Genomic DNA, 14,685 nt, shown 5'->3' with positions numbered 1-14,685 from the left:
TTATACAGTTGTACTTCCTGCTTCCTGTCATGTGTCTAGTCACATGGCAGGCCAACCATCCATTTTTTAAAGACACACACTCACTTAAAATGTTAAGAGTAATAAAATGGCCTAAAAAACATGTAAAACACTTAAAACTCTATAATACATTTAAATGATTGTAATAAATAGAGCGGTAAAACACGTCTTTCTAAAAGCCAGCATATTATATAAATAGTGAAGAAAAGGCAAAAGCTTACAGCACCTGGTATTCCCAGGCGGTCTCCCATCCAAGTACTAAGCAGGCCCGACGCTGCTTAGCTTCCGAGATCAGACGAGATCGGGCGCTCTCAGCGCGGTATGGCCGTAAGCGAGGGCTGCTCCAAAAAGTGGGCTATTTAAAGATCAGCCTCCGTAAAAGCCAGCATATTATATAAATAGTGAAGAAAAGGCAAAAGCTTACAGCACCTGGTAATCCCAGGCGGTCTCCCATCCAAGTGTAACAATCGGCCTTATCAGCCGAGTTACAAGACTAAAATGGGGTCAGATTTAACTGTGAGAGATGACTAGTGGTTAAAAGAATGAGACATAAAAGAAGATTGGTTTAAAAAGATTTGGTTTATTTACAAGGTTCACATAAAAGACTTTAAAACAACACGATAAAACGAGGTAAACGCTGTTAAAAGAATACAGTTCATTTGTCCATACCCTAAAAACAGTCCAAGAATCCCAGTGTGTTGATAAGTCCAATGTGAGTGTCCACCGGTGTATATACAATCCACAGAAAGTGTAATCCAAAGTTTGCAGGTGGTGAATGGAAAGGTGAGCTCTAAAATTAGCAACTCCTCAATCCAACAGTTTGGTGACTGTCCTTTGTTTGTCATGCTGCTCTCTTATACAGTTGTACTTCCTGCTTCCTGTCATGTGTCTAGTCACATGGCAGGCCAACCATCCATTTTTTAAAGACACACACTCACTTAAAATGTTAACAGTAATAAAATGGCCTAAAAAACATGTAAAACACTTAAAACTTTATAATACATTTAAATGATTGTAATAAATAGAGCGGTAAAACACGTCTTTCTAAAAGCCAGCATATTATATAAATAGTGAAGAAAAGGCAAAAGCTTACAGCACCTGGTATTCCCAGGCGGTCTCCCATCCAAGTACTAAGCAGGCCCGACGCTGCTTAGCTTCCGAGATCAGACGAGATCGGGCGCTCTCAGCGCGGTATGGCCGTAAGCGAGGGCTGCTCCAAAAAGTGGGCTATTTAAAGATCAGCCTCCGTAAAAGCCAGCATATTATATAAATAGTGAAGAAAAGGCAAAAGCTTACAGCACCTGGTATTCCCAGGCGGTCTCCCATCCAAGTACTAAGCAGGCCCGACGCTGCTTAGCTTCCGAGATCAGACGAGATCGGGCGCTCTCAGCGCGGTATGGCCGTAAGCGAGGGCTGCTCCAAAAAGTGGGCTATTTAAAGATCAGCCTCCGTAAAAGCCAGCATATTATATAAATAGTGAAGAAAAGGCAAAAGCTTACAGCACCTGGTAATCCCAGGCGGTCTCCCATCCAAGTGTAACAATCGGCCTTATCAGCCGAGTTACAAGACTAAAATGGGGTCAGATTTAACTGTGAGAGATGACTAGTGGTTAAAAGAATGAGACATAAAAGAAGATTGGTTTAAAAAGATTTGGTTTATTTACAAGGTTCACATAAAAGACTTTAAAACAACACGATAAAACGAGGTAAACGCTGTTAAAAGAATACAGTTCATTTGTCCATACCCTAAAAACAGTCCAAGAATCCCAGTGTGTTGATAAGTCCAATGTGAGTGTCCACCGGTGTATATACAATCCACAGAAAGTGTAATCCAAAGTTTGCAGGTGGTGAATGGAAAGGTGAGCTCTAAAATTAGCAACTCCTCAATCCAACAGTTTGGTGACTGTCCTTTGTTTGTCATGCTGCTCTCTTATACAGTTGTACTTCCTGCTTCCTGTCATGTGTCTAGTCACATGGCAGGCCAACCATCCATTTTTTAAAGACACACACTCACTTAAAATGTTAAGAGTAATAAAATGGCCTAAAAAACATGTAAAACACTTAAAACTCTATAATACATTTAAATGATTGTAATAAATAGAGCGGTAAAACACGTCTTTCTAAAAGCCAGCATATTATATAAATAGTGAAGAAAAGGCAAAAGCTTACAGCACCTGGTATTCCCAGGCGGTCTCCCATCCAAGTACTAAGCAGGCCCGACGCTGCTTAGCTTCCGAGATCAGACGAGATCGGGCGCTCTCAGCGCGGTATGGCCGTAAGCGAGGGCTGCTCCAAAAAGTGGGCTATTTAAAGATCAGCCTCCGTAAAAGCCAGCATATTATATAAATAGTGAAGAAAAGGCAAAAGCTTACAGCACCTGGTATTCCCAGGCGGTCTCCCATCCAAGTACTAAGCAGGCCCGACGCTGCTTAGCTTCCGAGATCAGACGAGATCGGGCGCTCTCAGCGCGGTATGGCCGTAAGCGAGGGCTGCTCCAAAAAGTGGGCTATTTAAAGATCAGCCTCCGTAAAAGCCAGCATATTATATAAATAGTGAAGAAAAGGCAAAAGCTTACAGCACCTGGTATTCCCAGGCGGTCTCCCATCCAAGTGTAACAATCGGCCTTATCAGCCGAGTTACAAGACTAAAATGGGATCAGATTTAACTGTGAGAGATGACTAGTGGTTAAAAGAATGAGACATAAAAGAAGATTGGTTTAAATAGATTTGGTTTATTTACAAGGTTCACATAAAAGACTTTAAAACAACACGATAAAACGAGGTAAACGCTGTTAAAAGAATACAGTTCATTTGTCCATACCCTAAAAACAGTCCAAGAATCCCAGTGTGTTGATAAGTCCAATGTGAGTGTCCACCGGTGTATATACAATCCACAGAAAGTGTAATCCAAAGTTTGCAGGTGGTGAATGGAAAGGTGAGCTCTAAAATTAGCAACTCCTCAATCCAACAGTTTGGTGACTGTCCTTTGTTTGTCATGCTGCTCTCTTATACAGTTGTACTTCCTGCTTCCTGTCATGTGTCTAGTCACATGGCAGGCCAACCATCCATTTTTTAAAGACACACACTCACTTAAAATGTTAAGAGTAATAAAATGGCCTAAAAAACATGTAAAACACTTAAAACTCTATAATACATTTAAATGATTGTAATAAATAGAGCGGTAAAACACGTCTTTCTAAAAGCCAGCATATTATATAAATAGTGAAGAAAAGGCAAAAGCTTACAGCACCTGGTATTCCCAGGCGGTCTCCCATCCAAGTACTAAGCAGGCCCGACGCTGCTTAGCTTCCGAGATCAGACGAGATCGGGCGCTCTCAGCGCGGTATGGCCGTAAGCTAGGGCTGCTCCAAAAAGTGGGCTATTTAAAGATCAGCCTCCGTAAAAGCCAGCATATTATATAAATAGTGAAGAAAAGGCAAAAGCTTACAGCACCTGGTAATCCCAGGCGGTCTCCCATCCAAGTGTAACAATCGGCCTTATCAGCCGAGTTACAAGACTAAAATGGGGTCAGATTTAACTGTGAGAGATGACTAGTGGTTAAAAGAATGAGACATAAAAGAAGATTGGTTTAAATAGATTTGGTTTATTTACAAGGTTCACATAAAAGACTTTAAAACAACACGATAAAACGAGGTAAACGCTGTTAAAAGAATACAGTTCATTTGTCCATACCCTAAAAACAGTCCAAGAATCCCAGTGTGTTGATAAGTCCAATGTGAGTGTCCACCGGTGTATATACAATCCACAGAAAGTGTAATCCAAAGTTTGCAGGTGGTGAATGGAAAGGTGAGCTCTAAAATTAGCAACTCCTCAATCCAACAGTTTGGTGACTGTCCTTTGTTTGTCATGCTGCTCTCTTATACAGTTGTACTTCCTGCTTCCTGTCATGTGTCTAGTCACATGGCAGGCCAACCATCCATTTTTTAAAGACACACACTCACTTAAAATGTTAAGAGTAATAAAATGGCCTAAAAAACATGTAAAACACTTAAAACTCTATAATACATTTAAATGATTGTAATAAATAGAGCGGTAAAACACGTCTTTCTAAAAGCCAGCATATTATATAAATAGTGAAGAAAAGGCAAAAGCTTACAGCACCTGGTATTCCCAGGCGGTCTCCCATCCAAGTACTAAGCAGGCCCGACGCTGCTTAGCTTCCGAGATCAGACGAGATCGGGCGCTCTCAGCGCGGTATGGCCGTAAGCGAGGGCTGCTCCAAAAAGTGGGCTATTTAAAGATCAGCCTCCGTAAAAGCCAGCATATTATATAAATAGTGAAGAAAAGGCAAAAGCTTACAGCACCTGGTATTCCCAGGCGGTCTCCCATCCAAGTGTAACAATCGGCCTTATCAGCCGAGTTACAAGACTAAAATGGGATCAGATTTAACTGTGAGAGATGACTAGTGGTTAAAAGAATGAGACATAAAAGAAGATTGGTTTAAATAGATTTGGTTTATTTACAAGGTTCACATAAAAGACTTTAAAACAACACGATAAAACGAGGTAAACGCTGTTAAAAGAATACAGTTCATTTGTCCATACCCTAAAAACAGTCCAAGAATCCCAGTGTGTTGATAAGTCCAATGTGAGTGTCCACCGGTGTATATACAATCCACAGAAAGTGTAATCCAAAGTTTGCAGGTGGTGAATGGAAAGGTGAGCTCTAAAATTAGCAACTCCTCAATCCAACAGTTTGGTGACTGTCCTTTGTTTGTCATGCTGCTCTCTTATACAGTTGTACTTCCTGCTTCCTGTCATGTGTCTAGTCACATGGCAGGCCAACCATCCATTTTTTAAAGACACACACTCACTTAAAATGTTAAGAGTAATAAAATGGCCTAAAAAACATGTAAAACACTTAAAACTCTATAATACATTTAAATGATTGTAATAAATAGAGCGGTAAAACACGTCTTTCTAAAAGCCAGCATATTATATAAATAGTGAAGAAAAGGCAAAAGCTTACAGCACCTGGTATTCCCAGGCGGTCTCCCATCCAAGTACTAAGCAGGCCCGACGCTGCTTAGCTTCCGAGATCAGACGAGATCGGGCGCTCTCAGCGCGGTATGGCCGTAAGCGAGGGCTGCTCCAAAAAGTGGGCTATTTAAAGATCAGCCTCCGTAAAAGCCAGCATATTATATAAATAGTGAAGAAAAGGCAAAAGCTTACAGCACCTGGTATTCCCAGGCGGTCTCCCATCCAAGTGTAACAATCGGCCTTATCAGCCGAGTTACAAGACTAAAATGGGATCAGATTTAACTGTGAGAGATGACTAGTGGTTAAAAGAATGAGACATAAAAGAAGATTGGTTTAAATAGATTTGGTTTATTTACAAGGTTCACATAAAAGACTTTAAAACAACACGATAAAACGAGGTAAACGCTGTTAAAAGAATACAGTTCATTTGTCCATACCCTAAAAACAGTCCAAGAATCCCAGTGTGTTGATAAGTCCAATGTGAGTGTCCACCGGTGTATATACAATCCACAGAAAGTGTAATCCAAAGTTTGCAGGTGGTGAATGGAAAGGTGAGCTCTAAAATTAGCAACTCCTCAATCCAACAGTTTGGTGACTGTCCTTTGTTTGTCATGCTGCTCTCTTATACAGTTGTACTTCCTGCTTCCTGTCATGTGTCTAGTCACATGGCAGGCCAACCATCCATTTTTTAAAGACACACACTCACTTAAAATGTTAAGAGTAATAAAATGGCCTAAAAAACATGTAAAACACTTAAAACTCTATAATACATTTAAATGATTGTAATAAATAGAGCGGTAAAACACGTCTTTCTAAAAGCCAGCATATTATATAAATAGTGAAGAAAAGGCAAAAGCTTACAGCACCTGGTATTCCCAGGCGGTCTCCCATCCAAGTACTAAGCAGGCCCGACGCTGCTTAGCTTCCGAGATCAGACGAGATCGGGCGCTCTCAGCGCGGTATGGCCGTAAGCGAGGGCTGCTCCAAAAAGTGGGCTATTTAAAGATCAGCCTCCGTAAAAGCCAGCATATTATATAAATAGTGAAGAAAAGGCAAAAGCTTACAGCACCTGGTAATCCCAGGCGGTCTCCCATCCAAGTGTAACAATCGGCCTTATCAGCCGAGTTACAAGACTAAAATGGGGTCAGATTTAACTGTGAGAGATGACTAGTGGTTAAAAGAATGAGACATAAAAGAAGATTGGTTTAAAAAGATTTGGTTTATTTACAAGGTTCACATAAAAGACTTTAAAACAACACGATAAAACGAGGTAAACGCTGTTAAAAGAATACAGTTCATTTGTCCATACCCTAAAAACAGTCCAAGAATCCCAGTGTGTTGATAAGTCCAATGTGAGTGTCCACCGGTGTATATACAATCCACAGAAAGTGTAATCCAAAGTTTGCAGGTGGTGAATGGAAAGGTGAGCTCTAAAATTAGCAACTCCTCAATCCAACAGTTTGGTGACTGTCCTTTGTTTGTCATGCTGCTCTCTTATACAGTTGTACTTCCTGCTTCCTGTCATGTGTCTAGTCACATGGCAGGCCAACCATCCATTTTTTAAAGACACACACTCACTTAAAATGTTAACAGTAATAAAATGGCCTAAAAAACATGTAAAACACTTAAAACTCTATAATACATTTAAATGATTGTAATAAATAGAGCGGTAAAACACGTCTTTCTAAAAGCCAGCATATTATATAAATAGTGAAGAAAAGGCAAAAGCTTACAGCACCTGGTATTCCCAGGCGGTCTCCCATCCAAGTACTAAGCAGGCCCGACGCTGCTTAGCTTCCGAGATCAGACGAGATCGGGCGCTCTCAGCGCGGTATGGCCGTAAGCGAGGGCTGCTCCAAAAAGTGGGCTATTTAAAGATCAGCCTCCGTAAAAGCCAGCATATTATATAAATAGTGAAGAAAAGGCAAAAGCTTACAGCACCTGGTATTCCCAGGCGGTCTCCCATCCAAGTACTAAGCAGGCCCGACGCTGCTTAGCTTCCGAGATCAGACGAGATCGGGCGCTCTCAGCGCGGTATGGCCGTAAGCGAGGGCTGCTCCAAAAAGTGGGCTATTTAAAGATCAGCCTCCGTAAAAGCCAGCATATTATATAAATAGTGAAGAAAAGGCAAAAGCTTACAGCACCTGGTAATCCCAGGCGGTCTCCCATCCAAGTGTAACAATCGGCCTTATCAGCCGAGTTACAAGACTAAAATGGGGTCAGATTTAACTGTGAGAGATGACTAGTGGTTAAAAGAATGAGACATAAAAGAAGATTGGTTTAAAAAGATTTGGTTTATTTACAAGGTTCACATAAAAGACTTTAAAACAACACGATAAAACGAGGTAAACGCTGTTAAAAGAATACAGTTCATTTGTCCATACCCTAAAAACAGTCCAAGAATCCCAGTGTGTTGATAAGTCCAATGTGAGTGTCCACCGGTGTATATACAATCCACAGAAAGTGTAATCCAAAGTTTGCAGGTGGTGAATGGAAAGGTGAGCTCTAAAATTAGCAACTCCTCAATCCAACAGTTTGGTGACTGTCCTTTGTTTGTCATGCTGCTCTCTTATACAGTTGTACTTCCTGCTTCCTGTCATGTGTCTAGTCACATGGCAGGCCAACCATCCATTTTTTAAAGACACACACTCACTTAAAATGTTAAGAGTAATAAAATGGCCTAAAAAACATGTAAAACACTTAAAACTCTATAATACATTTAAATGATTGTAATAAATAGAGCGGTAAAACACGTCTTTCTAAAAGCCAGCATATTATATAAATAGTGAAGAAAAGGCAAAAGCTTACAGCACCTGGTATTCCCAGGCGGTCTCCCATCCAAGTACTAAGCAGGCCCGACGCTGCTTAGCTTCCGAGATCAGACGAGATCGGGCGCTCTCAGCGCGGTATGGCCGTAAGCGAGGGCTGCTCCAAAAAGTGGGCTATTTAAAGATCAGCCTCCGTAAAAGCCAGCATATTATATAAATAGTGAAGAAAAGGCAAAAGCTTACAGCACCTGGTATTCCCAGGCGGTCTCCCATCCAAGTGTAACAATCGGCCTTATCAGCCGAGTTACAAGACTAAAATGGGATCAGATTTAACTGTGAGAGATGACTAGTGGTTAAAAGAATGAGACATAAAAGAAGATTGGTTTAAATAGATTTGGTTTATTTACAAGGTTCACATAAAAGACTTTAAAACAACACGATAAAACGAGGTAAACGCTGTTAAAAGAATACAGTTCATTTGTCCATACCCTAAAAACAGTCCAAGAATCCCAGTGTGTTGATAAGTCCAATGTGAGTGTCCACCGGTGTATATACAATCCACAGAAAGTGTAATCCAAAGTTTGCAGGTGGTGAATGGAAAGGTGAGCTCTAAAATTAGCAACTCCTCAATCCAACAGTTTGGTGACTGTCCTTTGTTTGTCATGCTGCTCTCTTATACAGTTGTACTTCCTGCTTCCTGTCATGTGTCTAGTCACATGGCAGGCCAACCATCCATTTTTTAAAGACACACACTCACTTAAAATGTTAAGAGTAATAAAATGGCCTAAAAAACATGTAAAACACTTAAAACTCTATATTACATTTAAATGATTGTAATAAATAGAGCGGTAAAACACGTCTTTCTAAAAGCCAGCATATTATATAAATAGTGAAGAAAAGGCAAAAGCTTACAGCACCTGGTATTCCCAGGCGGTCTCCCATCCAAGTACTAAGCAGGCCCGACGCTGCTTAGCTTCCGAGATCAGACGAGATCGGGCGCTCTCAGCGCGGTATGGCCGTAAGCGAGGGCTGCTCCAAAAAGTGGGCTATTTAAAGATCAGCCTCCGTAAAAGCCAGCATATTATATAAATAGTGAAGAAAAGGCAAAAGCTTACAGCACCTGGTAATCCCAGGCGGTCTCCCATCCAAGTGTAACAATCGGCCTTATCAGCCGAGTTACAAGACTAAAATGGGGTCAGATTTAACTGTGAGAGATGACTAGTGGTTAAAAGAATGAGACATAAAAGAAGATTGGTTTAAATAGATTTGGTTTATTTACAAGGTTCACATAAAAGACTTTAAAACAACACGATAAAACGAGGTAAACGCTGTTAAAAGAATACAGTTCATTTGTCCATACCCTAAAAACAGTCCAAGAATCCCAGTGTGTTGATAAGTCCAATGTGAGTGTCCACCGGTGTATATACAATCCACAGAAAGTGTAATCCAAAGTTTGCAGGTGGTGAATGGAAAGGTGAGCTCTAAAATTAGCAACTCCTCAATCCAACAGTTTGGTGACTGTCCTTTGTTTGTCATGCTGCTCTCTTATACAGTTGTACTTCCTGCTTCCTGTCATGTGTCTAGTCACATGGCAGGCCAACCATCCATTTTTTAAAGACACACACTCACTTAAAATGTTAAGAGTAATAAAATGGCCTAAAAAACATGTAAAACACTTAAAACTCTATAATACATTTAAATGATTGTAATAAATAGAGCGGTAAAACACGTCTTTCTAAAAGCCAGCATATTATATAAATAGTGAAGAAAAGGCAAAAGCTTACAGCACCTGGTATTCCCAGGCGGTCTCCCATCCAAGTACTAAGCAGGCCCGACGCTGCTTAGCTTCCGAGATCAGACGAGATCGGGCGCTCTCAGCGCGGTATGGCCGTAAGCGAGGGCTGCTCCAAAAAGTGGGCTATTTAAAGATCAGCCTCCGTAAAAGCCAGCATATTATATAAATAGTGAAGAAAAGGCAAAAGCTTACAGCACCTGGCATTCCCAGGCAGTCTCCCATCCAAGTACTAAGCAGGCCCGACGCTGCTTAGCTTCCGAGATCAGACGAGATCGGGCGCTCTTTTTTTTTTTTTTTTTTTTTTTTTTTTTTTTTTTTTTTATTTTTATTTTATTTAAAACATGTTAATACATTTTAAAAACAGTCTGAATCACATTCTGGCAACAATACATTAAATCGAAACCATGTCATTTCAATAAATGGGTTATCATTTACAAAAATTTTGACAAAAACATCTTTCTCTTCATTCATATTACAGTAATCAAACAAAACATTTAAAATAAAACACATCTTCACCTTAAAAAGTTTGCACACAGGTATTTTTGTTTTCTTTTGTTTGACAAAATTTCTTCTGCTCCAAATTACAAATCTAGCAATAGTTAATATCAAATTTAAAAAACACACATTCTTAAAATTACCTTTAGAACCAAATAAAAACATTGTTTCCCATTCTTCATCAATACGTCTTTGTTCTACTCCCAATTTACTTGTCATTTCTTTTAATTTTTTTATAAAACATTTTAACCCTGTGCATTTAAAAAAAATATGTATCAATCCTTCATCTTCCCTATTACATACCTTGCATATTGCATCACTTGCCATTCCAAATTTACACAGTCTCATTTCACTTAATAAACAATTATGTCTTAAAATATAATCAAAGTTTTCTAAAATTGGACTTTTCCACCAAGCTCTTAGATTTTTCCATATTTTCTTAGTTTCCATACTTGGGTACAATCTTTGCCAATATCCTTCTGCTTTTGGTGTGATAAAAACATCTTCACATAAACAAGAATAAAACATCTTTAAAATACCATCTTTAAAAGCATGCTGTTTGTCATTACTTTTAAAATCAATTCTCATTCCATCATTACCTTTTGTTTCTTCTGTACCTTCTATAATATTTATCCATTCTTCCGGTATTACTTCTTTCATTTGTTTGTATTGTTTTTCTAAGACTGTTTTAGTTTCATTGTCATAATTTTCTACAATTGCGTCTCTTATTACTTGCACCGGTACAAAACCAGGTATCACTTCATACAAGATATCTTTTATTTGCTTTATCCCCGCATAAAACCATTTTTTATAAAAAATGGTATCATTTCCCTTTTTAATTTGATTATTTAAAAACAATGGTTGTCTTAAAATCTCTTCCCTGGTAAAAGACGTACAAACAACATGCTTTCTAAAATCACCCCATGCTTTTACAACCTCTTTATAAAACTCTGGTATTCCGTTCATCATGTTTTCTTTTAGCTTCATCCATAAAACATCATCTCCCATTTTTCCACATTTATTTAAAAAATAGTTCATTACACCCTTCCACGCATATTTCCCATGTTTCCAGTATTTATTAACAGTTTTTATTCTTATACTTTTCATTCTTATTAATGGATCTATTAGTCCCAACCCTCCTTCCTCCACCTTTCCAATTAGAGTGTCATAAGCAATTTTCGATGGTTTCCCCTCCCATAAAAAGTTTAAAACAATAGATTTGATTTTTTTATACACCCATATAGGCAAACTCACAGAACCCAATACATACCACATTTTTGATAAAAACAAAGAATTAATAACTAAAACCTTCCCTTTTAAAAATAATCCTCTTAATTTCCAGAAATTTAATCTCTTCTCCATTCCTTTTAAAACCTCCTCCCATACCACTTCTCTTATTTCATTTTCATTTTCTCCAACCCTTATACCTAAAATTTTCATACTCTTCTTTTCTTCCTTAAATTGCATTTTATTCAGCAGATCATTCGGTAATCCAATTTTCATGTATGTAGTTTTTTCTTTATTAACTTTTGCCCCTGTTCCTTTACAATATCTTTCTAAAACTTCCATTGCTTTATCCATACTTTTAATATCTTTTACAAACAATGTCGTGTCATCTGCATATTGAAATATTTTTTGTTCTGATTCTTCTCCTTTTATGCGTATTCCTTTTATGTTCTTTTCCTGGTCTACTGCCAGTCCTAAAGCTTCAGATACTAAAGTGTATAATAATGCTGACATAGGACAACCTTGTCTGATTGATCTCGTTATTTTAAAATCTTTAGTTAAAAAACCATTCACTTTTACACAACTACTTATATCTGTATATAAACATTTTATCCATTTTAAAAAATTCTCCCCAAAACCAAATCTCTCCATCACATGTATCAAGTATTTGTGTTCAACTCTATCAAAAGCCTTTTCTAAATCCACACTTATTATATATCCTGTTTCTTTCTCCTCCTTCATGTACCATATCATATCTCTTATATTGTTAATGACATCAGTAATATCTCTTTTTAGAACAGCATATGCTTGATTTGTAGTAATTATATTTGGTACTACTATTTTCAATCGATTGGCTAAAATTTTGGCTAATATTTTATAATCTGTATTCAACATGCTTAGTGGTCTGTAGTTTTTCAGGTCTCTCTTATCACCTTTTTTCTTGTAAATTATTTTCACCATACCTTTCTTCATACTATTCGTTAAATTCCCTTTTTTAAAATTATCTATAAATATTTCATTTAAAATTGGACATAACACATCTTTAAAAACCTTATAAAATTCAGCTGTTAATCCATCTATTCCTGGACTTTTACCATTTTTCAGTTGATCAATTGCAATTCCTATTTCTAATTCCGTAATCTCACTCTCACACATTTCTTTGTCTCCCTCATTAACTTTAACCTGTATTTTACTTAATACAAATTCCTCATCTTCTAAAACTATCTCATTTTTGGTAAATAAATGCTTATAGAATTCTCTGACTTCTTCCAAAATTCCTGTTTTATCTTCTACAATCCTTGCATCTTCTGTTTTAATACTTTTTATTATATCTGCTCTCTGTCTTGTGTTTTCTAATTCATAAAAATATTTTGTACTTCTTTCTCCTTCTACAATGTCTTTCGCCCTACTTCTTATTATTGCTCCTTTACACTTCTCTTCTTCTATTTTCTTTAATTCTTCCTGTAATTCTATTATCTTATCAATATTTTCATCATGCTCATTTACTTTCCTCATTTCTTCATCCCACTCTTTTTTGATCTTATTTTCTTTCATCTTTTTGACTTTTTGCCATTTTTTTGAATATTCCATTGAGAATTTTTTTATTCTTTTTTTTAGAATGTCCCACCAAAACCCTTTTTCCATTTCATACATTTCCTCATTTACACTATTAATTATTATACTTTCTATTTCCATTCTGTATATTTCATTTTTTAGAAGTTCTGCATTTAATATCCACACCCCTGGTCCTTTATCAGCCTCATTAAAATTCATCAATATCCATAAAAAATCATGATCACTCTCACTATAATTTTTGTAAGACGCCTTAGTGACATAATATGCTTCCTTTTTATTACATAAAAATAAGTCTATTCTACTTTGCTTTAGAACTCTGTCAACAATTTGTCTTCTTGAATATTCTCTTTTCATACCATTCCTCTCTCTCCACACATCCACCATATTATATTTCTCCATTATGTTATGTAGTTCATTCCTCCCTCTATCTCTTCTAAATCCCATTGAATCATCTACATCAATTCTCTGTATTACAGTGTTAAAATCACCTAACACCATAATGTTGTCATGTTTTTCTATTAACTCATTCATATCCCTGTAAAAATTAAATTTATCTCTTTCATCATTTGGTGCATGTATATTACACACTTTCATTTCTTTTCCATTACACACAAATTTAACAATTATTATTCTTCCCTTTGTGTCTTTATAATCTATATTTACTTCTTCAAATACTCCTTTTCTTATTAAAATAGCTACCCCTCTCTTCCTTTCCATATCACAGTTACTATATATTTCTCCGTTCCATAATTTTCTAATTTCATCACTTATTTTATCTTCCCATTTCGTTTCTTGTAAACATAGCACATCACATTTTTTGGTCAGACACATTAATCTTTCAAACTTTTGACATTTGGATAATCCTCTAGCATTCAGCGATACAATTGATATAGAGCTCATTAAAGAAAAGATTGGAAAAACCAAAACCCACCATTCAATCCGTTTCATTGTCTTTCAAAAAAGTATTTTTTACTTCACCCATTTCAGCTTTCCTCCTCTCCAGTCTTTCCTTTTGCTCTTCTCTTCTTATCTTCTGCCTTTTAAGAACCTGTTGAATGTCTAAGCCATCTTTTCTTGTTTTTACACATCTATTCAGTCTTTCTTTTCCTTTGTTTTCCATTCCACGAATTTCCCCCCCATTGTCTGCTCCTCTTACCTCAGTCAGTGTCTTTATTCCCTTATCCTCAGCTTTTTCTTTTTCTTGTCCTTTTTCGTAGTCCAGTTCATTAGTGTCCACATCGTCCTGTTCCTTAGAAAATCCTTCTTTAATCAAATTTATATCCTCTTTGTTCGCTCCTCCTCCCATCTCAATTCCTTGTTCTTTATCTTCCTTCTTTTCTTTATTCTCATCTATGTTGTTGTTCTCCTCTTCCTCGTCATCTTGTTTCTCGTCCTCTCCTTGCGTCTGCCTTTGTGAGTCATTTAACCTCTCAATTGTTGTAACTCCCATTACCTCTTGTATTTCCATTCCTGGATCTTCATTTTCCTCGTCTTCTATCTCGCATCTGCATCTTAACATTGTCTTTTGGCAGCCTTGGCACCGCGGGACTTTACAGTCTCGCGCATAATGCCCCTGCTCAAGACAATTTCTGCATGTGAATTGTGGGCAGTCCTTTTTTTCATGCTCCGGACTTACACAGATCCTGCATGTCTTCACTTGATTATCGTGAATCACTCTGAAGTACTGCACTCCTTCTTCAGTCCTGAAGCTTGTGTTGTATGGTAAAGACGTCACCTCTTGTGGAAACTTTACCCTCAAAAATCGTGTTCCGTCTGCCACCGTTGTCCCGGGATGATATCTTCTTCTTA

The 14,685-nt window shown here is 37.6% G+C and overlaps 14 non-coding genes across 14 annotated transcripts; all 14 read right to left on the bottom strand.

Moving 5' to 3' along the window:
- Positions 1–232: 232 nt before the first annotated feature.
- On the bottom strand, positions 233–351 carry LOC141315575 (5S ribosomal RNA). Its single transcript, XR_012351060.1, has one exon. It is a non-coding gene; the product is annotated as a 5S ribosomal RNA (ribosomal RNA).
- Positions 352–1,104: 753 nt separating this feature from the next.
- On the bottom strand, positions 1,105–1,223 carry LOC141315573 (5S ribosomal RNA). Its single transcript, XR_012351058.1, has one exon. It is a non-coding gene; the product is annotated as a 5S ribosomal RNA (ribosomal RNA).
- Positions 1,224–1,307: 84 nt separating this feature from the next.
- On the bottom strand, positions 1,308–1,426 carry LOC141315572 (5S ribosomal RNA). Its single transcript, XR_012351057.1, has one exon. It is a non-coding gene; the product is annotated as a 5S ribosomal RNA (ribosomal RNA).
- A 753-nt stretch (positions 1,427–2,179) lies between these two features.
- LOC141315570 (5S ribosomal RNA) lies at positions 2,180–2,298 on the bottom strand. The gene has a single exon (XR_012351056.1). It is a non-coding gene; the product is annotated as a 5S ribosomal RNA (ribosomal RNA).
- An 84-nt stretch (positions 2,299–2,382) lies between these two features.
- Positions 2,383–2,501, bottom strand: LOC141315569 (5S ribosomal RNA). Its single transcript, XR_012351055.1, has one exon. It is a non-coding gene; the product is annotated as a 5S ribosomal RNA (ribosomal RNA).
- Positions 2,502–3,254: 753 nt separating this feature from the next.
- LOC141315568 (5S ribosomal RNA) lies at positions 3,255–3,373 on the bottom strand. Its single transcript, XR_012351054.1, has one exon. It is a non-coding gene; the product is annotated as a 5S ribosomal RNA (ribosomal RNA).
- Positions 3,374–4,126: 753 nt separating this feature from the next.
- Positions 4,127–4,245, bottom strand: LOC141315567 (5S ribosomal RNA). Its single transcript, XR_012351053.1, has one exon. It is a non-coding gene; the product is annotated as a 5S ribosomal RNA (ribosomal RNA).
- A 753-nt stretch (positions 4,246–4,998) lies between these two features.
- Positions 4,999–5,117, bottom strand: LOC141315566 (5S ribosomal RNA). The gene has a single exon (XR_012351052.1). It is a non-coding gene; the product is annotated as a 5S ribosomal RNA (ribosomal RNA).
- A 753-nt stretch (positions 5,118–5,870) lies between these two features.
- LOC141315565 (5S ribosomal RNA) lies at positions 5,871–5,989 on the bottom strand. The gene has a single exon (XR_012351050.1). It is a non-coding gene; the product is annotated as a 5S ribosomal RNA (ribosomal RNA).
- A 753-nt stretch (positions 5,990–6,742) lies between these two features.
- Positions 6,743–6,861, bottom strand: LOC141315564 (5S ribosomal RNA). The gene has a single exon (XR_012351049.1). It is a non-coding gene; the product is annotated as a 5S ribosomal RNA (ribosomal RNA).
- Positions 6,862–6,945: 84 nt separating this feature from the next.
- LOC141315563 (5S ribosomal RNA) lies at positions 6,946–7,064 on the bottom strand. Its single transcript, XR_012351048.1, has one exon. It is a non-coding gene; the product is annotated as a 5S ribosomal RNA (ribosomal RNA).
- Positions 7,065–7,817: 753 nt separating this feature from the next.
- Positions 7,818–7,936, bottom strand: LOC141315561 (5S ribosomal RNA). Its single transcript, XR_012351046.1, has one exon. It is a non-coding gene; the product is annotated as a 5S ribosomal RNA (ribosomal RNA).
- Positions 7,937–8,689: 753 nt separating this feature from the next.
- LOC141315559 (5S ribosomal RNA) lies at positions 8,690–8,808 on the bottom strand. The gene has a single exon (XR_012351045.1). It is a non-coding gene; the product is annotated as a 5S ribosomal RNA (ribosomal RNA).
- Positions 8,809–9,561: 753 nt separating this feature from the next.
- On the bottom strand, positions 9,562–9,680 carry LOC141315558 (5S ribosomal RNA). The gene has a single exon (XR_012351044.1). It is a non-coding gene; the product is annotated as a 5S ribosomal RNA (ribosomal RNA).
- Positions 9,681–14,685: the final 5,005 nt, after the last annotated feature.

The sequence above is a fragment of the Garra rufa genome, unplaced genomic scaffold, assembly GCF_049309525.1.
Source record: "Garra rufa unplaced genomic scaffold, GarRuf1.0 hap1_unplaced_028, whole genome shotgun sequence".
Lineage (NCBI taxonomy): Eukaryota > Metazoa > Chordata > Actinopteri > Cypriniformes > Cyprinidae > Garra > Garra rufa.
The sequence above is the reverse complement of the archived record's forward strand: the minus strand, read 5'-3'. Positions and strand labels throughout refer to the sequence as shown.